This window comes from Numenius arquata, chromosome 1, assembly GCF_964106895.1.
Source record: "Numenius arquata chromosome 1, bNumArq3.hap1.1, whole genome shotgun sequence".
NCBI lineage: Eukaryota > Metazoa > Chordata > Aves > Charadriiformes > Scolopacidae > Numenius > Numenius arquata.
Window position 1 is genome coordinate 94,601,299 of NC_133576.1, and position 24,537 is coordinate 94,625,835.

A 24,537-nucleotide genomic window follows, 5' to 3' on the forward strand; every position below is an offset into this window, starting at 1 on the left:
ATAGATGTCACATATAGATCCTACTCTCTTCAGAAGCTCCTCTCTGTAGTGCAGAGCTGCATCCACAGCAATCCCTTTCCTAGTTTACATCTCCTGCCCGATGATTTTAAGACTCAAACCAAAGCAAATCTATTCTTCAATGCAAGAAGCTCTCTTTCAGGGACACAGCTCTCAGGTAACAACAGATGATATAATAAAAGAATGCTGTTCACTTCCACCCCTCCATGTGTGCTCCATTAAAAGCACTGTTCAGTTAAGATTATTTCACAAAGAAGGACAATTTGACTGTAAATAAAATTTGATTTTGCTATTCAAGCAAGAAGGTTGGATAATAGAAACTGTTCTAGACTTGAGCCATTCTGTAGCTCAGAGTTCACAGTAATGTTCACAGTGATAAATAATCCAGTATGTTAACAAGGCCGTTCTGCTAGAAAACTGCTGATGTATAGTGTTGACCTATGGACTTAGTCTTTTGAAAGGTTAAACAAATTGTTCTCTAAAATGACATTTAAATCCAAAGCTGTAGCTCTAAAAAACCCCAGCCCATCTCTTGCCTCTCTCTAGAAACACATAAATTCCGTAGGCAGGTCATTGTATTTGGAGTTCTCTAGCCACATACGTGTATGCCTCTGTGTAGGCATCTGCCTGGTTTGGAGCAAGCAATTTGGTGTCCAGCTCACATCTAAACTGGGTGAGGAGTATCCAGAGGTGATACTGCCCCGACAAAGACCTGAAAAGAGTTTGGTGCAAAATATATTTTCAGAGGTTGCCTAACCCAGCAGTCAATGCTGGGCACTTTAAAAAAAACAGCTGCAAATGCTTTTTTACAAAATAAATGTGACTACAGCTGGTGTAGTAGCAAGAGACCTCTCTGTTTCATTCATAGTTCATGACATGCTCTTTCATTTGTGATTGGTGCCCTGTTTGTATCCAGGATAAGAAAGTGGGCACAGCTGTGCTGCCTCCTGCCTAATAAACCAGCAGTAAGTACATTGTCCTGAGCAAAGGACACTGCAGTTTCTTAGTCTGGGCATTAACTCATTTATATTTTACATGTGCTCTAAGAGAGGGCACAAGAGAAAAGGAGGAGCTGAAGCCTTTTTCCTAAAGAAAATGTCCAAACTACAAATTCTGAAGACAGGAGATTCCATCTCCTTACACATCAGGTGCTCAGAGAAATAACCTTCCTGTGTTTTTCAGATGGTGCCTGTGGCGCAACTAAGAGACATTAAGCTCTTTTGCACTATTTACATGAACAGGTAAATAAAGAGAATTGCTGCATCTAGATTTTGCCACAAAAATGCATGAATAAAAACCATCTTTCACTGTCAAAATTATTACCATACTTGCGTTGTACGAAGTGGTGTATGAGATTAGCGATGCCAGTATTTTTTCACTTTTGGTAAGCATATATAACACAAAGTATAAAAGCAATTCATGTTGTATTAGAACATGAAAGAAATTTGAAACATCACTTGTACTGTCTATGTACGCGTGTATCCATCCATAAACCTCCTGCTACATTTCACAAGGTAGATCCATATATTGTGTCTTCTAGCTACACTCTACTCAGCCTCCTGAAAAAAAAAAGCCTAAAAATTCATAGCTCAGCACAAAATGTCTTCTTTTTTCTTCCTGCAACACAACTTAGTTTTTGAACTCTCCATCTCTGTTACTAAAGTGTTATGGTTGTTATGAAGTGTGAAAGGTACTTTATAGGTCAAGAGATGTGGGAAAAGACTGTACAGAGGTGTCCACCTCAAAAATTCCAGGTGGTTTAACTATCTCTTTATAGACTTCGTCCTGAGTGCACACTTGCCTGTGAGAGGAATGACTGCCTCTCAATGGCCATGGTGTGGCCCTCTTTACCTACACGCACTCATTTGTCTTCAGTTAACAACAGAACTCACACAAAAATTACATTCACAAGAGGGATTCTAACATTTAAACCGAATAACTGATAATCTTGTTTCTGAACACATCATGCAGCAAAGACTGTATTAGGTACTTGACAGCCTTTAGTCTGGGAGCTAGTGCAAACACCTTTTTATAAAATAAATATTTAATATTGCTATATCCACTTGCTTATTTGTAATGCAGATTCCCTCAAAACTGAGGCTGACACCGATTTGCAGTTATCGATTCTAGAACATACTTACGATTTAGCGCAATTTGCAGTTGGAGCACTAGGTGGAAACAGAGCAATGAAAATAGGAGCTGTTATCAAATCTTCAGTACAACAAATGGAAGAGCTTTCTCCAGCATGACTGAAATCCCAGAAATGAGAAATGGCAGCTTAATCCTGCTTCATTTTATTGGGGACCACTATCATTCTTGTTTCTTGTGCACAAGCACAAGAAAAAATATTCTCCCTAGACTTCTTAAACTTGACTTTTTTATTTTCTTTCCTGGCTGACTTTAGATTTTGGGCTACATGTATTCAGAGTGCTCAGATATATTTCTGTTGGTTGTTCTTCAAGTATTTCAGTAGAAAGTTAGTATCAGAATTAGACATATAGCAAATTTTTTCCTCTATTTCTTTTGTAGTTTGTAAGACTTTAGGTTGAACAAATACCTAGCCTGAGCTGCTTTTGTCTGCTGCCATTTGCTTGTCATAGATTCTAAACAAATATCATAGTGAAAATAGAAATGTAAGCTTTTCACATAAGTTGTTGCATATGCAACAAGAAAAGCACAGCTAGAAAAGTCACCCTCATTTTACTCCTTCATATAACTGAGTTCTAGGAGCCTCTTTAACACAATTCTAAATTTTTTCAGCTCAAGAAAGAGAACCAAAATGATATTTAGCTTTGGATGATAGCCATCTTGTAGATATCGAGCTGCTTGTGGAAAACTTGGCTCCAGAAAAATCCATATGCAGAATGCAACTGCAGCAAAAGCCACAGAAATAAGCAGGAATGATGGAGCACTTGGTTGGAAACCACAAAGCAGAACTGAGCGGCACAACAGCAGTGCCAGTCCAAGTATGCGTGGTAAGGACGGGACATCCAGGCACTCTCATCCTGCTTCCAGAAAATTACTAATCTTAGTGTAAGACCGTCCATTTGAAAGGATACAGTCATGATTTACACAGCCTCAAAAGAGACTGGCCTAGTCATCCCTCTCCCCTTTCAGTATTGTTTGCAGAGCTTGAAAGGTCTGGGTTAAGATGCTGGTGTAGTAGCAAGGGACATCTCTGGTTTTATGGTTCATGATACACTGTTTCATTTGTGATTGGTACCCTGCTTGTATCCAGAATTAATACATAACAAACCATGAGGTTTCCTGCAATATTTTCACTTCCTCCAAATTCTTCTAAATTTTTTAATTAATATGTTGGTGGTCCCCAATAACTTGCTCTGTTTCATTCTGCATGTTTGGCCAAGTTCTGCCTGTTTGCCTACCTTTTAACACAGTAAGAGTGCAGATACCAGTATCTCGGGCCAGTTTGGCAAATTGAGGTGGATTTCAACTGCCTGGGGTGACTTAGTCAATTGGCTCAGATGCCAGAGCAAGTATTCATACTGGTGGAATGCAAGTCAAAAATCTTAGCTGAAATTGAAACCTGTTGAAGCTTGGGGAATAACTAAGCCTATTGTTCCCGACCCAAGTAAATATAACCTTCTATCTACCGGGTATTTCAATTCAATATGTTAAATTAAGTGATTTTCAGTACAGTTTCTAAACTCTGTAGGAACAAATGCTAAGCTAAACTCAAAGAGCAAGTATCAGGTAGGTGCATAAGACTTACTGTCTGCATTCCTGAAGAAAGTTTGTGTGTGGTGGGTGCAAGGAAGCTTAGATAGGGCAAGATACAAATGCAACTGTGAAGTAAAACCTTCTCTTTTGGAAGGGTTTTGAGGAAGTTAGTATCCCACCTACCTGTGGGATCCTGTATATCTCTTCAAAGTCTTTTGAAAATTAAAAAAAATAAAAAATTCTGTAGCACAAGTAGTGACTAGTCTAGATGGTCATCCCAATCCCTATCCTTAAGGCCATCTTTTAGAGGAAAAGCCACACGTTATGTAGCAGGGGAATCTCCTTGCAATACAATGGAACAGTGTCAGTCATCCTTCACTTACAATTGAAATGTAATGAACTCCTAAATAAAATATAGCAATTGTTAACTGCAAAATGTCGACACATCTTTAAGAAAGCAGGTTCCTGTGTACATTCAGTATCATCTCCACTTGAAACAGTGCTAGAAGATGCTGGCATGACTTCTATTTGTCCTGTTATTCCAACTCTGCTAAATATGTACAAACTGGATTTTATATACATGGGACATTCTAGTACAGTCTAGCTACTTGACTGAACAGTTTCCTGATGCCACCTTAAAAACGTCGTGTATTAGCACAGGGCTGAGAAGAAAAAAGAAGTCTTCATGACAACCAGAGCCCAGATTATATGTCAGGAGCGCAGGGAAAACACTGCTTGTAAATTAAGCACAGGTTATATGGAAAACACTGAAAGTAAAACACAAATGTTCTTAATTTTTTTTTTTTTAATTCATATTAATCCTCATTTCCAAGTTCCACAGGTAAGCTTATTGCTATAACATGGACTTACCAATTTTGACACGGAAGAGTGTAGCTAGGGTCAGCTTTCCAGAGGCAAGAACTTCCACTGCTTATAAAGCCGCTGATTTATTGATCACCGCATAGAGTGAATAGACTCCTAATGTGCCTCCAATTAGTACTTCCTACAGCTAAAACTCCTCTTCCACCAAGATTCAAGCTTCAGGTTAAAGCTGATTGAAAGTTTGTCTCTGCTGTTATCTGCTCATGCTGGCTGGCAGTTGCTGAAAGTGTTACTAGGAGTGGTTTTGACTTTGAATAGGGTAGTTGTGAGTCAACATGTGGGATAAATCCAGACATGCCCAGCTTTCCTCCTGCTCTGTAAACAAAGTGATCTGATACAGAAATCTGTCTTTGATGATCTTTAGATGCAATAAATATATCTGCCTTTCTGACACATAAAGACTGTCTTCATACTGAGCCCAATAGGCATGTGACGCAAACTATTTTTGAGGCACTCTAAATTGCAATGACTTTCTTGCCTGCAAGGTCAAGTATGAGTGATAAGCATCAAGAGTGATATCCTGGCTGCTCTAAAGCCAGGAACAAAGTCCCATCAATCTCAGCAGAGTGATGGCATTGCCCTAAAACACTGCAGACCACTTTGGAGGAGGCTTCCCAAAGAGCCCATTTTCTTCCTCTCCATCTTACTCTTCTGGCCACTTCTTTGCATCTTCTCCCATCTTTGCTTCCAGCCAGTTTCCTCTACCAGAAAACCCCTCACCACAAATTTCCCTGTCCTGTTTCCTCTGTTTTTCTCAAACAGGTTGCCTTTATATTCTAGTTTGTTTTGGTCAAGGTAAATTCCAGCTAACAGCGTAATCTGAAATCTTTACTCACTAAATTTTTTTCCAGGTGAAGAGCTGCATTGAAGCAAGAGCCATTCAGCTAATTGCTTCAGAGCATGTCTCTGTGCTGCATATCACGGTGACAGTAATTTGCTTTCCTGGGTTAATATCACACATCACAAGTCTTGGCAGTGTGGAATATTTTCTGCAGACAGGCAGGACTTTAAACAGGTGACCAACAGGATTCTGTATTCATTCACTGTAGTTGTTAATTGCTACTGTAAAACTGGAATTACATATAAAAAATTTTAAAGGAATATATTCAATAGACAAACTGGAACTGTGCTTTTGCAGCACAGGACGTCAGGAATCTGTGTTTCAGATGTGTAGAAATAAGCTGGGCAGAGACAGAAAAGGACACATACAGCCACAGACTATATCTAAACCTGCTATCTCAAATAAACATAACAAACAGAAATAAACAGAGTTTTCAAAATGTTTGTTAAGAAAATTCAAGGAGAAATTAAGAATATAGAATTAAAGAAATAAGAAGATTGACTCAAGTGAAGTCAGGATTTCACCATGAGTGTTACTTATATCACCTGCTCATTCACTAATGAGTCTGCATTTTTTGCCCTTAAAATACTGGAGAACCATAAATTAGAATCATGAAAGAGAACACTGATCTTCACTCTGACATCTTGTAGAGGCCATTGAACTGCCTTGAATTTTGTTTATACTAGAACATATTTTTTCACATAAAGTGGGTCATAAATTACAGTGCAGTGTATATGCTGCTTTCTCATAGAAAACTGAATCTCTGCACCGATGCTGCAACTGTAACACAGTTATTTGCAGAATCTGTATGCAGGGCATAACCAAATGCGTTTATTACTCAAATTAGGCCATGAAACTAGCAGGCCATGGAAGAATTGGCCATGGAAGGGACCTGGACAGGCTGGAGAGGTGGGCCCAGATGAACCTCATGAGGTTCAACAAAAGCAAGTGCAGGATTCTGCACCTGGGAAGAAACAATCCTCAGTATAAATACAGACTGGGGGATGAGGTATTAGAAAGCAGCCCTGAGGAAAGGGACTTGGGGGTGCTGATTGACGAGAAGCTGGACATGAGCAGGCAATGTGCTCTCGCAGCCCAGAAGGCCAATCACATCCTGGGCTGCATCAAAAGAAGTGTTGCCAGCAGATCCAGAGAGGTGATTCTGCCACTTTACTCTGCTCTGGTGAGACCTCATCTGGAGTACTGTGTGCAGGTCTGGAGCCCTCAATATAGAAAGGACATGGACCTGATGGAGCGGGTCCAGAGGAGGGCCACCAAAATGATCAGGGGGCTGGAGCACCTCTCCTATGAGGACAGACTGAGGGAGCTGGGGTTGTTCAGCTTGGAGAAAAGGGGGCTCCGGGGAGACCTCATAGCGGCCTTCCAGTACCTGAGGGGGGCCTACAGGAAGGCTGGGGAGGGTCTGTTTACAAAGGCCTGCAGTGACAGGACGAGGGGCAATGGTTTTAAGCTGGAGAAGGGGAGATTTAGATTGGATATTAGGAAAAAGTTCTTTACCATGAGGGTGGTGGAACACTGGAACAGGTTGCCCAGGGAGGTGGTTGAGGCCCCTTCCCTTGAGATATTCAAGGTGAAGCTCGACGAGACCCTGGGCAACCTGGTCTAGTAGGAGGTGTCCCTGCTGACTGCGGGGAGGTCGGACTAGATGACCTTTGGAGGTCCCTTCCGGCCTGGACCAATCTATGAATCTATGAATCTATGAATTCTCAAATGGTCCTCAGATCATTTTCCATCATCCTTTAACACTGTAAAATTTATTTGCCATTGGATCCTTGAGTAAACAGCTATAAAGTAATTTCTCCCTTAGTTGTCAAAAAGTTTGACAGCCCTTGATTAAAAAATAAGCATCTTAGATGCAGAGCTGCTGCATGTAAGATACTTTTAGAAATACAAGCCTTATCTAAAGACAGAAGTAGATTATCTGTGTGGTTTGCTTCACTTTTGGGTGCTAGTCCTCATCTTCACAATTAAAAGGTACTGAAAGTAATTCATTATGAGCTCCGTATACACAGATGTACGCATGCATGCACATACTAACTACTCGTGTTTAATTCAGTCTCCACATCAAATCAATTTAAGGTTATTTAAATAGACTGATGGACTGAATGATATTATTATCAGTGAATCTCGGACAGCATAAACTACAACGATTTTGTACAACCAAATAAACCAGTACCTGCCAATACTCAGTGGACAGCGTTGAAAATACCACTTACGCATTAATATGTTAGGTTGACACGATAATTTCCTATCAAAGTAGTTCATAGCTAACAATAACTTGGAATATTTAGCATATTTGATCATCAAATCATACTGAATTATTAAGTAGCAGTTTTAATAGCATTTTAATAAGACAACAGTGTCTATTTAATGTCAGCGATTTTATAGAACATTCACTGCCTATGAGTCTGTGATTCTTGGATAGCAATTCAGGACATGTTAATTTTATAATGTCAGTCCTCTGTCACCCCATCAAAACCTTTGATTCAGTGCCCCTTGCAAAATGGCAGAAGTTCAAGAACATATCAAGGAGTGGAGAGCTTGAAGCACACACAGTTGCTAACAAGTATTATCATGCACTCAGAATAATTGCTACTAAAAAAAGCCAGCAGCTATCAAGCAGCATTTTAATCTTAATTCAGAATAACTACAGTGTATTAAGCCCCCCTCTGCAGTTTCTAACTGGAGATAATTAAAAATATTTTCTTTTCCAGCTGGAATGAAAGGAACTATTGAAGAACTCTTATTGACTGGTGTTTCCTCAAAGTACTAAGGAAATCACAACAGACTTTCAGTTACAGGTAGGCACAATTTGTCTTTTATTGTATAAAACAACAATCTAAAAACAAGTTGGGTTTTGACTGATAACACATCTTCTTATAGCTATGTTTTAAATAGAAGCCTATTTGGCACGTGAAAAATGATATCTAGTCTTCCTATGGACAATATACAGAAGTGTGTGACGTATCTAAAAAATGCTTTCAGTTCATAGTGTTTTGTGTTAACCTACTGTACTGTGTCTTCTATGGCTCTAAAGAAGACTAAACTCACATTATAGGCATGCACACTATACATAAATTTGAATAGAGTGCTTTTTGGTCTTGAATAAAGAACTCACAAACTCAAGTATTCCATTACCATGCAGTATGAACACGTGGTACTTTAATAGAGTAACAGAAAAAATGGAAAATTTGACTTCAGGAGGTGGGATTGTTTTTTTCATAGAAGGTAGCTCAGCAATAAATGCCTGCATCCATTCCTTGGGATTGAAATGACACATCCTAAAAAATTCCAAGCCAAAAAGGGCAAGTGCCAGTCTTAAAGATGGCAAGAAATTCTTGTAACATCTGCTGTGAACAAAGCCAGCCCCAGTAGCTAAAACAGAAGGGAATATAATGTAATTACTTCCAGTGTTCTCAGGGGCCTTGCTCATATTCATAACTGTGAGAATTAAAGCTATGCATCACTCTTCTCATTAACTAAGCTGTTTCTTTCCACAGGTGGGATGTAAGAAGAAATAAAATTTTGGAGGCATGAACTGTCTTCAGGAGGACTGTCACTGAGTCACTTAGTTTCATTGTGCAGAGGGGCTATATGTGAAAGCTGCTTGTTCACAAAGTAGCAGGGAGAACTGTCTCCTCTCTTCTTTTGCTAGTGGAGAGCGTGCAGGCTAGCAGACAAAGAAGTCAGCTGGTCACTTCAGCTTTGCAGAACTGGTGATCTCACCCTCTCCTCCCACTATTGCAGAGTGAAGAGCTGCTACGGTTTGACTGATTGGTTTTTATTTTATTACCTACTGTCCTGACATACGAGAGAAGTTAACGCCCAGCTCTTGGCCACTTAAATTAATTTGGAATTATTGGACGCAAGCCAACTGATGATGACAGTGCTTGGGATTTTCTTCTCCCTATAGAAAAAAGAAAACGGCGCTGGACAGTTACATCAGAGCTTTTTAGCAAGGCATTAATAAATCATGTGAAGATGACTGATACTGATGATTACTCACAAGCAATACTTTAGACCTCATGTTCCTGAAAAGAACCAGGTGCCTAAAAATATGTATTTCAATGGTTTTGCTGTGGGTTGAGAATATTTACCTTCTCTGTACTGTTTGATGATATGAAATTAATTAATCACTTACAGAAATACTGTGAAAAAGTTATTGCTTGATTCAATGTTATTTTTGTATAAAAGCAGAACTAGTATGAATAGAATCTGCTCCATTTTGAGAATTGCTACTTATGAACAGAGTGCCTAGGTTTATTCATTGCTCATTTAATAATGGAGTTTAAATTTGGCTAGCAAGCAAAGAAAAATGTTAGTAAAATAACTTGTTTCTCACTGTCACGGAAAATAGCCACATTATTTTGTCAGTTGGACTGATTATCTACAGAACTGAGAAATAGATGCTGAAAAAAAACTACATACACAAAATCTACATAGGGACTTTGAGAACAAAAATGGGGAGAATGTTGAATAAACTATTTCAGAACTGTGTTACTTGAGCTACCTGGCAATGTTATTTTGCACACTGGCAAACTGCTGAAAAAACATCTTATACAGTTTGGCTCTTCTGTTTCCTCCTGGCTTTGTGGTGCTATATCCAACCCTGGATGTTCTGTCACTCTATTTTTCTCTTGCTTTAAACAAAAGCTGCTGCTTTGATCATCTGTAGCATGTGCCAAAGCACAAGACAGATGCTCCAATGGTGCAGTTGTGAACCCTCAGAAGAAACCTTCTTATTATTGGAGGAAAAATGATCTCTGCACTTGAGATTAAAGAAGGGATTTTCTTTTCCTTTGTTTATTCTCCTGCTCCAGGCAAAGTGCAGCTGCCTCTGAGAATGGCCACATACTTGTAATCAGGAGTGGAGATGTGTGATTAATACAAATGATTGGGCAGGAGAAGATACAGAGTTTTATTCTGATCTGTCATTGTCACCTGAGCAAGTTCCCTAACTGTGAGATGCATTACTTCCACTCTTTAGTGGAACTGAGGATGATAAATCTCCATTTATGAATGAATGTAAACAGAGGCTTTAGAAACAAAATGCAAATTGATTGATTGATTGATTATTTACTGCTTTTAAGGGACATTTTCAAGTAACTTGCAGTCTTCCTGTAGAAACAAAAGGATTTCACGGAATCACGGAATTGTCAGAGTTGGAAGGGACCTCTAAAGATCATCTAGATCCAAAATTTTGCTACTTTATAAAGAAGAACCTATGAGGATGGACAGGAAGAACACTATGGCACACCTAAACTTCTCAGGAGGCAATGCCCATAGCAGGTATCAAGCTACTTGCTAATGGCAGGGGAGGTGGGGAAGGGACTGGAGAATTTCCACTGTTTGCAGAACTGAGAAAATAAAGGCAATGTCACCTGCTTCCCAGCCGTCAGGAAGAAAGTCCCATTAGAGCTGTTACCACACTACAGAATCTGCCTTTGCTGCCAAAGTGTTTTCAAAGGGTAGCCTTACACTAACACGTGCTGGCCAGTGCATCCTGAAGCTATTTTGGGAGGGCTTTTTATCAGCGTGGATTTGCAGTTCATCTATTTATTTATTATTCATTCTCTTACCAGCTTAAGACCAGGCACTGAATTAGTCTCAACAGGTAGGTCCTCACTGCTAAATAAATAGGGATAGGCTGTGGGCTCCTGTTCAGGATCTCCCGCCGCCCGTGCTGCCTAACTTCTCTTTTCTGTGTGGATCCACTGTGGACCACACCAACTAGCTGTCTCCAAGGCAAACCTGTTAGAGAAGTGACAAGCCACAGGCAGCAGGGACATAAGCCAGTCTGTGGCAGTTGACCATGGGGTCAGGAATTGGTCCCTTGCCCTCTCCTTTTAGCAGTGTAGGTGTAGCCAAGGTTTCTGTGTCAAACTATGGCCAAAGGTGTTGTAGTCAGCACAGTCTAACACTGCCTGCATGATCAGCACTGGATTACTTCAACACAAGGAAAAACTTGTAAGATACTTGAGCTTTTGGGTTGCCCAAATGAACTGCAATGCTATGGGATCCATCAGTTGCTGAAAACAGAGTCTTTATTGACAGTGAGAAGAGCACCTTGGTTATCCAGGTTTTAATCTAAACTCTTCTCTGGACACTTTATCTTCCTATGATATTTCTGGGTAACAGCGATTGAGGGACAAGAGGAAATTTTCATCTGAAGTACAAGTTGTGGGAACCGTGCATGTGAAATGACATAACTGACAGATGGCATTAAAGCAAAGAGCTGTTTAGACCTATTGTGAAGCTGTGAGTATTGTTTAAAGGGAGACGGAGATACCACCATTTCACAGCAGCAGTATATAGCACCTTGGTCTAGATGTTGATTGGTAAACAAAGGAAACCTTCTACAAACAGTTCTCAAGAATGCAAAATGTGCGATGAACTCCTCTACATGCAAAAGTGAAATATAGAGCAACACAGATGTGGCAACACTTCTTGAAGAATCAACATAACACAACTAGAAAATATGTACAGCTAAGTGCTAAAACAGCCAGCTTAATAGAAAGACAGATAATAGCATGTATTCACTTTTAAAATTCAGTGAGGAAGGGAAGGGAAGGGAAGGGAAGGGAAGGGAAGGGAAGGGAAGGGAAGGGAAGGGAAGGGAAGGGAAGGGAAGGGAAGGGAAGGGAAGGGAAGGGAAGGGAAGGGAAGGGAAGGGAAGGGAAGGGAAGGGAAGGGAAGGGAAGGGAAGGGAAGGGAAGGGAAGGGAAGGGAAGGGAAGGGAAGGGAAGGGAAGGGAAGGGAAGGGAAGGGAAGGGAAGGGAAGGGAAGGGAAGGGAAGGGAAGGGAAGGGAAGGGAAGGGAAGGGAAGGGAAGGGAAGGGAAGGGAAGGGAAGGGAAGGGAAGGGAGAGAGATGGTGGGAAGGCTTTATATTTTTACTTTCCTGTCAAACTGTATGAGTAAATAAAAAAATCTATATTAGAGCTACACAGAAATTCTAGAAAACAACCTTCACGATTGTCATATTCTGGACTTCTTTTTGTTTTAACAGTTTTTGCTGTAGTAGAAATCTGTGGTCCATCTCCTTTCCATCCACTAAAGAGTTTCTGACATAAGCATCAGGGCTGTGTTAACAATTCAGGAGGACTCAGTTCAGTCATGCTCTTCTGCCAGATCAAACCCAACTGTCTGAAACCAAGCACAGACTCTGTGGTTTCAGTCAGACACTTCAAATATGTACTTATGAAAATAAACATTATGCCTTATTTCCTATGACCAGACAAGAAGGGTCATATCTTAAAGACACTCTTGAAATATTTCTAGGAAAACAAAAACAGTGGTGATTATTGGTCGAAGTCATTCCCCTGTAAAGTATTATCTAGGGAAGTTAGTTTTAATACAATCATAGATTTATACCAGAAATAACATTTATTGAGACACCCATTTTGCTAAATTATATTTTTGTACAAGTGAAATGACTCCATCCAGTGACCATGCATGCAATCTCACTCAAAAAAAAAGAACAAAATGAAAAATAAAACCATTCACTTTTTAATATGGTTTCGTAATCCTTTCTTCTAAATCTCAGACATATTTATGCTTAAACAAGAGTCACAGTTCATCATGTTGTTCCAACTCTACATTTGTAGCAGTACAATGCCATTAGTCATTCCCAGAACCATAGCCATTAGAGATTGAAGTGACCTTTTAATGTCATCACATTCTACCCTGATTCCTACTATCCATGGCAACAGACTAATGCCAAACACACACTTATGCCTCCACTGCAAAATGTAGCAAAGGAGAAGCTAATTTCCAGTTGTAAGCTAAATTTCAGAAGGCAAAGGCCTAGCCTTTGCCACTCAAATGGAAGTTATTTGCATTTCATTTGCAAGTTGTTCAGCAGTCAAGGTATTTCTAACCACCCACTTTGCTTTAGTACTTAAATAAAAAAATTGGCTGTTTACCTTGGGCAGAGGAGGAAAATAAAAACGGCCAAGTCATGGAGAAGTTGGTGTTTGATCCAGGAACCTTCCAAAGCAAGAATAGTTTTTTTGTAAAGATGGTTGCACATTGTTTATCTGCCTTCCTTACTCCCTCTGAAGAGTGAAGGCCCCTGGCTCGTGGGGACAGAGGTATAGACAGGCCTGTGTCCATTTGATATAACATGGACTCCAGCTGCGTGAACTACTTCTCAGCTGTAACCCCCATCCTCCTGGAGGAATCACTCTGCTCCAGATCAGAACATGAAGTAACGTGTCTGCAACACAAGGAACTGGAACCTGGGATAAACACAGGATAACCAACATCACAGTATAAATGCACATTCAGAGATGAGGAATTAGTTTCTATCTGGCTAGGTGTATCTAGGTACATGTATATCTGAAATGCAACACTGAGTAAAGATATTTTGGCTTGATTTAGACTAAATGCTATATAACAGTGTCAAGGTAACACTACATTTATGGTAATTAACCCTTCCTCAGAGGTAGGAATAATTAGTCTGGGCCATTGTCATGCTAATACAGATCTATTGCTTGCAGGACCTGAACTAATCTGTATATAGGGCTATTTACTGAACCATACCTGCTCAGTCCAAGTGCATTGCACTTCACTGAAACTTGCGGGTTTGCATGGTACACACGTATTATTTGTAACATGATGAAAAAAATAATCAACCCTCCTTTATTTGTGGTTAATGGAATCGCTACAGCAAGTTTATTTCGCTCACAAGAAAAATTACATAGGATTTTGAACTCCAAACATAGTCACATCAAGATCACGTATCAGGAATTGAGATGTGTAACTCAATTTCATAGCTGGACCTCTCTCTCTCTAATAGGATTTAAAGGAAAGTTCAGAAAGAATTAAAGACCAATTACAATTATTGCAGGGGTTTAGAATCATAGAATCATAGAAGGTTAGAGTTGGAAGGGACGTTAAAGATCATCGAGTTCCAACTCCCCCTGCCATGGGCAGGGACACCTCCCGCTGGAGCAGGTTGCTCAAAGCCCCATCCAGCCTGGCCTTGAACACCTCCAGGGATGGGACATCCACAGCTTCTCTGGGAAACCAGTTCCAGCGCCTCACCACCCTTACAGAAGAATTTCTTCCTAATATCTAATCTAAATCTCCCCTCTTTCAGTTTAAAACCATTAACCCTCTTCCTATCGCTCCACTCCCTGAGAAAGAGTCCCTCCCCGTTCGTCCTGTAGGCCCTCTTTATGTACTGGAAGGCTGTTATAAGGTCTGCCCAGAACCTTCTCCAGGCTGAGATGAGATGCTTTAGAATCCTAAAGCATCTCATCTCTAGTATAAACTCATAGGCTATTGCAGGCAGAGAGTAATATAGCACTAGGTAAGAGCAAAACGTGCTTAAACAAAGACGTATGAAGGGAAATTATTTTCTAGTGGAAAAGATTCATTTCCCACTGACATTTCAGTAATCAAACACAACAAGAGAGATACATTCTTAGTTTTTAATTTGTGTTTATCCAGAACAATTTATATTGAAATAAAAGACATGATACAATGAATTAGATAATTTCCCTTCAAAAGGACTAAACAGAACTGTGTAAGGACTTACTTAAGGAGTCGGCCCAGAGCTTTGTAAAATGCAGTGTTGGGAAACTGAGCATCTATGGTTTTATATTTCAGGGATGATGCAAGATTTTTCAACCTTTAAATTATAGTTTGTGCAAGCAGTACTCTGTTACTTAGCCCTAAAAGATTTGCGGATGTGTCCATCTCCAAGGTATTGGGCATTGCATTTCTGCCATTCAAAAGGCTGAGATTAAAAATAAAGAATGAATTAATCCCACCATCTCATTCTCTAAAAGCTTCTCAACACTACCTGGAGGGGTTCTAACAGAGATAATAATATATTTTTATACAGATACTCTTTAAAGAGTTCACAGAAAAAGGTAAGAATTATTCATCTCTATTCTAGAAACAAAAGACACAAGAGGGCTTTACTTGAGCCAGTTACACAGGCAATCACTGCCAAAGCTTAGGATAAACCTAGACCAAGGTCTAGGCCTTGCCAACTGTATATACACCCCTCCCCCTCTGCCTACCCATGAAAAAATCCAGTAAAGGAGGACAGATGGACAGAATAAGAAAAGAAGGAAAGAGGAAAGGAAGGGAGAAAAAAAAGGAATATTGGTTCTGGAAATTTAGAATTTATAATATTTTATGAAAAAGTTAGTAGGTATTTTTCTTTGGCTATTGAACATAAGACTTACGAAAAGCTGCATGTGTTTATGACTGATAGTATCTGCGGTGATGCAAGCTAAAATAACAGTTCTTTCTCAGGAATAAAGGCTGAGTTCAATGAAAGGACATAATGTTACGTGTGTACAACCACTGGGAAACACCGACTGGCATTTTCTCTTTTGACCTGACACAACAGTGTCACATTCCAATGGAAAACACTGCCAAGTCTCAGTTCAGCATAAAAACAACACTGGGGAAAATATTCTGTAGCAAACAAACAGAACTAAAAATTGTTTCAATAAAAATAGAGCCAGTCTTGGAGCCAACAACATCTCTGAAAGTCTGTTTATTCTGCTGCCTCAAATCTGACAGGCCCATGATGAATTAAATGAACTACAATTCAAAGAAGTGTTTGGGGTGAACTAGAAACGCTTTGTTTTCTTTTTTCGCACTAGGACTCAGCTGACTTACATATCTCATCACAAGATGCAAGGATGTGACTCTGCCCTTCTTACTGTGTGACAAAAACTTAAAAATAAAGGCCATGATAAAATTAGAAATAGAAATCTTAGAAGCTTGATATTATGCAAGCTACTCCTTAATACAATAAAAAGATTTTTTTTTACACTTCAGCTTCATGATTTGGAGCTTGTGGCTGTCAGATTATGGGAATAAATTGCAAAGGAGAGTCAGGCTTGCGTAGGGCTGAGATAAATTGCTGCCTCAGCTCTCTTAAGGACTTCTTTGCATTGGATTGGGAAGATTTCTGAAATAAAGGAAATAGTATCTCTTACTTGCAACCATGTAAGATTTTACCAGATTTTAAAAGGTGTTAGTTGAAATTAATCTTCTGAAAACAAACCTCTCTGCAGTATTGTTTTCCCCGCTGAGTAAAAATTTTCAGGCTCTCCTACTGCTCCCCCATAAAACTCTGACCCCAGAGAAATTCTTGTTTTCTCAGAAAGGACAGACAATAAACCACTGTTTGTAAAAAAGCACTACTACCCCTATACTGCAAAAAACAGACTTATCTTCCTTTTCCATGGACAGGACAAGGATGCTGAGAAGTGTTTTCCGAGGGGTTTCTTCCTCACTTGTGCTGCCCCTGCCTGGGCTGGGAGGGGAGACATGAAGATTCCCCTCTTGGAGGAGCCCCACCAGCTTCAGAGGAGACTGTGGATCCAGAAGGAGATCCAGGAAAATCCTTAAAAAGAAATCCACCTGGTTACATCTGTTTTGGCAAACTGACAAGCAGCCCCTGACACTGTTATTTTGCCATCTCTACTTGTTAAACACCTAAAACAGGCCCTGGTATGGTTCTGGCCCTGACCAGCCGGCAAGTTCCCAAACAAACCCTCAGCACAGATCCAGAGTTAGGAAAGATGGGAGACCATTTCCCAATGGGTAGCTTGAGTGCAGCAAGCTTGTTTATGAGACTCCAGTAGTATGAGCAAGAGTAGTCCGTGCCAGCTGGCCAGAGGATCAGCATATGGATCCTGGCACTGCTGAATCTACGAGTAGAGGGGTAGCCCTCGTGTCTCGTGTTGATGAGACAAAAGCTGTTACGTTTACTGCTAGGAATGGGATTAAATCAGTGTAAGTCCTAAAATTAATAACACTTGTGGAAGGGCCAGGAGACTTAGAGAGGTGAAAACCCAGCTTATATCTTTTAGTTCAGTAAGGGCTGATGTTGATTTGAGTAGCGATGAATGCAGGTGGAGCGAATGGATGTGCTTTTCTGAGGAGACTGGGGAAACAGGGGGCCCCAGCACATTGTTGATATTTAAAGGCCCAGGGATTTATTTTTTTTTTATCCCACAGTGTTTGCAGTTCTGTTCATGATTTTCAAGAGTCAAGATTTTTTTGGTGTTACTTTCTATTTTGGCCAACTATTTTCCATGGCTTTGGGAGATGTTTGCATTATAACAAGGCAAGGTGGGCTTGCCAAGTTATAGGCTTTTGTTATACATTCAAAACACTGAGTAAACTCCCACAAATTTGCCAGTTTTTTAGACAAATGATTGTGATGTATCAAGGGCTAATCAAGCAGAATGGAACGGGACAACTGCACACCCACAATATCACTTAAATGAAAACAAGAAGGTAAACTGATGTAATTTTAAAAAAGGTGCAAGGTAGTCCTAGCAAAATATATATATACGAAAAGAATAATAATAATTCATCATTGCTACATATTTTCTTTACTCAGAAGATAATATAAAGACCAATTTTTATAAAACTGAGTATCACTCTTTAAAATGGACTTACAGTATGCAGTCAAAATTGACCATCAAGGTCAGTGGCAAAAACAAACCCTCTTTAATAATTTGAATTTGCTGGAAAAGTTCCCCTCCCATGAAGCTGGAGTAAGAAGTCAAATGAAATCCCAAGCAGTTAGGCTGGCAAATTTTAATAATTGCTTTTTCTCTGAGGAGGTAATTTTATATCATTACACCTTTTTTTTTGAGATTATCCAATTGGCCAGGTTAAAACCCTGTTTCCATTCCCTTCAAAAATACTTTGAAACAAATAAGGATTATTTTAATTGCACTTTTAAATTAAAAAAAAACCAAAACCTGAACTTATTTAGACTCATTAGTTTTAAATTCCTTCCTTCTATCATTTTTACCCCAAGTAAGTCAAAAGAGGCAATTAGTCACTGCTCCTTCTTTAGGAATTCATTAAGATAGATGAAATGCTTGGTTTTTTCTCTCATTTAATTAGAAGGTAAATTTAGTTTTGGTACACACTGAATCACTAAAGCATATTAACAGCTATTTCAGCTAGGTGTTAATTTAAGCCCTAAAACAGAAAACATTTTGTATGTCCCTGAGCCAAAACTGATGTGGATATTTTCCTTTTAAACAGAGTGAGCTAAGCTGAAGGTTGATTTTATCCTACATCTACTTTCACTGAAGTTTCTTCATTTCCTGTATGAACCTGTTCTGCAATGGCATTTGTACTAATAAATAACACACTAGATTCTAATGAAAGATAAAAGATCTTAAAACATTTCTTATTGCCACATGAAATAATTGCTTCACCCATAACCTCCTCAGAGCATCTTGATTAAAATGCCACACCCATATAACAACTCATAACGACATTTTAGAGCCCAAAGAATAGACATATTTAGGGAATGTAGGTGCCTCTAAGCAATTTTCGTTTCCAGCAGGAGTCACAAGAAATGGTCAATCTGATAGAGGTATCTTGAATGTGGGTTTAAGGTGGTCAGAGGAGAGAAAAATCTGTGTCCTGATTTGCCAATGCCACTTCACGTGGCACCTGCTGTCTTGGTGTCAGCACTGCTTTTGAACTCATCTCTACAGGGACGCCTTCCCACTGCACTCTGGAGCAGACCAATCCTGACAAGTCTAAATCAACTAATGATGTCATACCACAGGAAGCCAAGGTGTGGAATGATGGCAGACTACAAGGTGCCACGTACCACAGATATGCCAGAGACATGTGTGAAGCAAAAGATGAACAGAGAGACATGCTTTGGAATTAATGACTTTTCTTTCTACGTAAAAAGGGCTGGGGTGGAAGCAGTAATTTGACAGAGTGTGTGCCTCTGTATCCAAAACTGCAACACCAAATCTGCTGCTTGACTGTGGTGGGTTGACCCTGGCTGATCACCACGTGCCACCAAGCCACTCTGTCACCCCCCTCCTCAGCTGAACAGGGAAGAGAAAATACAACAAAAGACTTATAAGTCGAGATAAGGACAGGGAGATGAAAATCACGTAGACTTGCCAGTCGCCTTCTTGTTTGGCTTGATGTCCTTTATAAGGGTTGACCTTTCATACATATCCCAGGTGTCTAACTATATCTATCTATCTATCTATCTATCTATCTATCTATCTATCTATCTATCCACTGACTATAACTTGATACCTTTTGGCTGCCTCATGTCCCCAAAGGTCCCAATACAGTACTTGATCTGAGAAAAAGACCAACTGCAATAAAATGAGCAACTGAACCCTGCAATTTTTCTTCATGTACCCTCTAAGGGTAAAGATGATGATGGAGTTACCCACTCTGTGTCAAATCATATAAAAATTACGGCACTCACCGGGACCTGGGACATAGTTCCACCTCCCTCCTGAAAGTAGCGGAGGCTCAAATCCACATCTCACATCTCTGAGAAGGTTACTTAACCATTGGGCTACGAGTCCTGCAGAGAAATGAACAACTGGCAGTGCTGCACGGTAGCACAGCTCCAAAAACAGCAGGAAGGATTTATCTAGGAGATGGAGACGGTGGATTTGACCTCTGACTCCTTCAGACCTAAAGCAGAGGAGGGACCTGGATCTCAATTTCCAAGTGCTTGGGCATGTGCTGAAATGATAAAAAAAGCAAGAGCCACAGCTCCATGCTATGATTTCAATCTTTAAAATGAAAAAGTGTGTCCAGTCTGAAGGAAAAAACTCTTGTCTACAGGAGGTGAATCTTTGTGGTGGATCACAAGTAGGTAGAAGTACTTATTCCTCAAAGAGCATATACTCCACATGGGAGGACTTTGGGCATACTCCTCTGCCTCTGCTATATGCTGCCTGCTCATATCGCTGGCTACTCTGGATCCTATAGCAAGGCCTTTCACTGTTTAGATAGACTATGCACATAAAATTAAATCCAGCAGTGTGCCTGAAATTCAGGTATTTTGCTGTCTTCATGTCTAAGTTCCTAGGACCTGGATTCACTCTACATCTCTAGGCATTTAACTGATGTGCCTACAGGCTTTTCATAGTCCAAGAGACTCAGCTCTTTTGAGTGTCTCCAAGCTGAATTACTATCTGGAGATGCCCCTGGGAATCCGTTAGAGTTCCCAGGCTTAGGTGGATGCCCAACCTCACACATCCCAGCTCCAAGACAAGCAAGACACCCAAGCGACTGTCTGCCTTGGTTTCCAGACAAATGAGATAACAAGTGCAGAAGCCAGAAGGGAACCACCATGTGCTCCAGCAGCTCTCCCCTATCTGGTCAATCAGGGATACAGGACTGCAGGGCACGCTAGCTCATCTCCCACTGCTGACTACTGAGGTTGCTGACAGCCCTTGATCCTAATTTAGGCACTTGTAAGAGGCCAAAGGGAAATGGCATGAATAGGTGCCTTATCAGATCAGTTTTTATCAGATCTAGTCCTCCACCGCATTGTATCACTCAATTCTGTATCGCTGCAGAATTTTCTGTATTTCCGTGCCTGGTACATGAATAAACATTTCCCTGCCTGGTACATGACTGGTTTTGTTCTTTTGCTTATTTAATATATAATAATTTACATATATACATAGACTTGAGACCCATTCTTTTTGCTTACAAGTTACAATGTGATTTTTAAAAATGCATTAATTTCTTTTTCATTATTATAATCTTGAGTTATATGAGCAAATGAAAAAAATCACTGATTATGTGAAATTAAAAAGTCAATGGTTGCAAACAAGGTTACAGAAATATGCTGCTAACACTTTATTTTTCATTGTTCTCTAAATTCTTATGGCTGGGAAGAGGACTTTCTTAAAACAAAGTTTCTCAACATTTTTTTTCCCCACTGTTATATAAATTATCATGATGTTATTGATGTATTACCAGCTTTGAATTGAACATTCCAAAAGTTATTGCCTTACTAACAGAGAGCTACATTTCGGTCAGAGTTTTGGAAAAATTAGAGGTAATCAGCAAGGCTTCATCTTATAAAAATTAATTGTAATGACGTTCAAAGATGTGAACTTGGACCAGTCAGATGACCTAAACCCACAATTTAAATGACATTCCTGAAGAACAATTCACTTTTAAAGTTCAAAATGACAAGGAACACTAAATAAGTCCTCAGACATCCCACAATGGAGCTAGTGAGAATTTCAGAGTTATAATCAGGTGAATTAATGAGGTTGATGAAATATATGGTAGTATGAATAAGACCACAGTGATATGAAAGGCCTTGCACTGACTTTTTTTATTTATTTCATGGCAGTATTGTTGAGACTTGTGATTCCGGCATCTGCACTACATATTAATCAGTCTTGTCAGTCTTGTTTAAATGCTTGCTCAATGTAGAACCACTATTACCCTTAGGAAAGTAATGTAAAACCTACAGCACCTCAGTTGTCTAGGTAGAGACCTTTGCACAGCTGCAAAGGCACCAAGAAACTCCTGAACCACAGTGCATAGAGGGGTGGTTTTAGTCCGTCCTCTGTTCTCTGCTCCCTCCTAGATTTCCCCCAGCAGAGGCACAAAGAAGGTGCACAGTCTTGTTCTGCCCCTCACCTCTACCTTGATGAACCTTCTGGTAAGCACCTGGGGAACTTGTCCTAGACACAATGCATGTGTTGTTACTACTAGGATCATTTTTCCCTTATCTAATTTAATTCTGCCCTTTAAAGCATAGGTATAATGACACTGAATAATAAGGTAAGGAATATAATATTTTCAACTACTTATTTTTATACTCATATTGAATAGGCATGTTCTGTGTCTGAGTCTTATTAAAAGATTTCTCTACAAGTTTGGTGTATACATATTTACATTCCATAGGCACATGGGAAAACTTTGCAAATATTTATGATCCTTTGGATGAGGAGACCTGAAAATTAGCAGAAAGAGGGTTTCCGGTATTGCAAGGAAGACTGTGAACTCTTGCTTTCCTTGACAAAATGTGCCTATTTTCATTTTGAAGGCTTGCCAGGTGGTAAAAGTGAGTTAAAGTACCTGGCAAACACACGTTCTGGGTACATCTGAGCTGCCAGTTGGGCTTGCTCCTATTGCCCACGTGCACATGCTGAATCCTTCATGGGGTGGAACAACTTGGTATCCACCCAGCTAAAACCTGGAACTGACTCAACAATAAAACTGTCTCAGGGCCTGCTTCAATAAGCGTGGTGGGTGGAAGCAAGCCAGCTCTCACCACCTCCACCTGGCCTAGCCTTCAAACACCATCCTCACACAGGCGGTGAGCTGTCATAATACATAACTCCTTATGCAAACACACCCTTGGCATCACGCACAAATACACTACTGTTAGAGACGCCTGTAAGTGGCTGCAAGGGATAGCTGCTGCCCCCGGGATAGCCAAGTGTTTCGGATAGGGCCAGGCTGATCAAGGGGGAGCACAGCAAGTCGTAGGACCCAATTCACTGGCTGGAGAACTGGGAATCCATCCCTGGAGCAGGTGGTGATACCAGCACAGACACAGCCATCCTTTCCTGGCTGGATACTTACCGACAGAGGTTGTGCACAAGCCAACCCTAGAGAACCTGCAACCGAGAGAAGTCTGGCGATGCCAACCACTGAAGCTTATGTGAAGCCCATTTCCTCCTAAGTCTTATCCTGAGAACTAGTATCAGCTGGTCATGCACTGAATGCCCGGCTTACCTGCTTGCCTTTTTTCTTTTTTTTGGTTTTGTTTTTGTTTTAATCACAGAGGTGGCCCGTGCTGAATGCTGCAGGTCAGGTTTGGTTAACCAGCTTTGCTCCAGGGCTTCATGCTGTCTACAAATTCCTGCAGCGCACAGCCTACTTCTTGTTTGGTGACTCGTCCTTAATTAATTGTCCACTTTCACCCCAATGCCTGTTTCTGTTTTCTGTGCTTTTGTCCAAATGCCTTATTACTTGCTTTTTTCTAGGATCTGAAAACAATTTTGTTATTTTTATCTACTCTTATTATTAACTGTATTTTGCTCTTCTTTATGTCAACTCTGTGATTATCTACAACACCCTAACTCATATAAATACAAACATATTATTCAAAGGTGGTTTTTTTTAGATCATTAACCACTGTATTAAGGTAATAACACTGAAGTCTACAGAAGGCTAGTAGACATCATCTAAATTCAATACATGGTCCCAAACTGGTACTCTTTGTAGTTTTATGAGATATTTTTCAACCTCTGTGACAGAATTTATAGCAAATTGCATTTGGAATAAATATTTAAAATAATAATGGATAATTGCTCAAATAATTTATTAAAATCCCCATAAGAACTATGCCACTTTTTCCCTTTCACCCCGTAATTTGTTCCAGCAAACTTTTTCTTGAGTCATTAGTGTAATATAAACTCAGTGTGCAATACTTTTCTTTCACTTTCTTTTATCTATATATTTTTTTCTATGTACTAGTTCCATTAATACTGGACGTTAAAACAGAATTAATTGAAATTCTTTTCAAAATGTTTTACATCTTTATTTTTTACTGAAAAGTAATCTTTTCTGATTTTTTTAATGAAATAGCGTACCTTTTTGGCCTTTTAATTTAACCCAAATTCATAAGCCCTTCCTGCTTTTACAATATTTGTAAATTTGGGGGGTTTATTTGGAGGCTTTGAGGCAGTTCTTGCCTCTGCCTCAAAACTCTGAGCAGGTCCCTCTAAACTTTTTTGGGTGTCCTTGTCATTTTACAGTGTAGTCCCAGATCTTGGATTTAATGAAGAACTCTTCCAACCACATGCCTTATGTTGTATTCCAGAGGAATTATTTGTGGGGTTTTTTTAATTGGCAATATTTTTCTCCACTCGTAGAACCAGTTAAGTCCCTGACTTACATATTGTTCACCACATTTCTTTGTTCTGTACACTTATCTGTCTCAAAATTTAATGGCCTTCTAATATTATAGTTGGTAAACTATTTTCTTCTTACATTATTAAATATAAGTATTTTGTTATAGGTGGATACTTTTTTTTTCTTTTTTTTTTTCCCACTAATTAGCACTATATAAAGAAGTAGATGAAGATCTTAAGCATTCAATAGATATTTTAATATTTGTATTCTAAAATTGTTTTCTAGTGTATCCTACAAAGCCCATCCATGACATTTTGTTATCCAATGGTGGCCAAACTACCTGAGATTCTCCCACAAGAAAATAATTTTGTTATTAAATCTTTCTTACTCCTAGTGTGCTATAGTCAAAGTCTACTGAAACTTCTCTCAT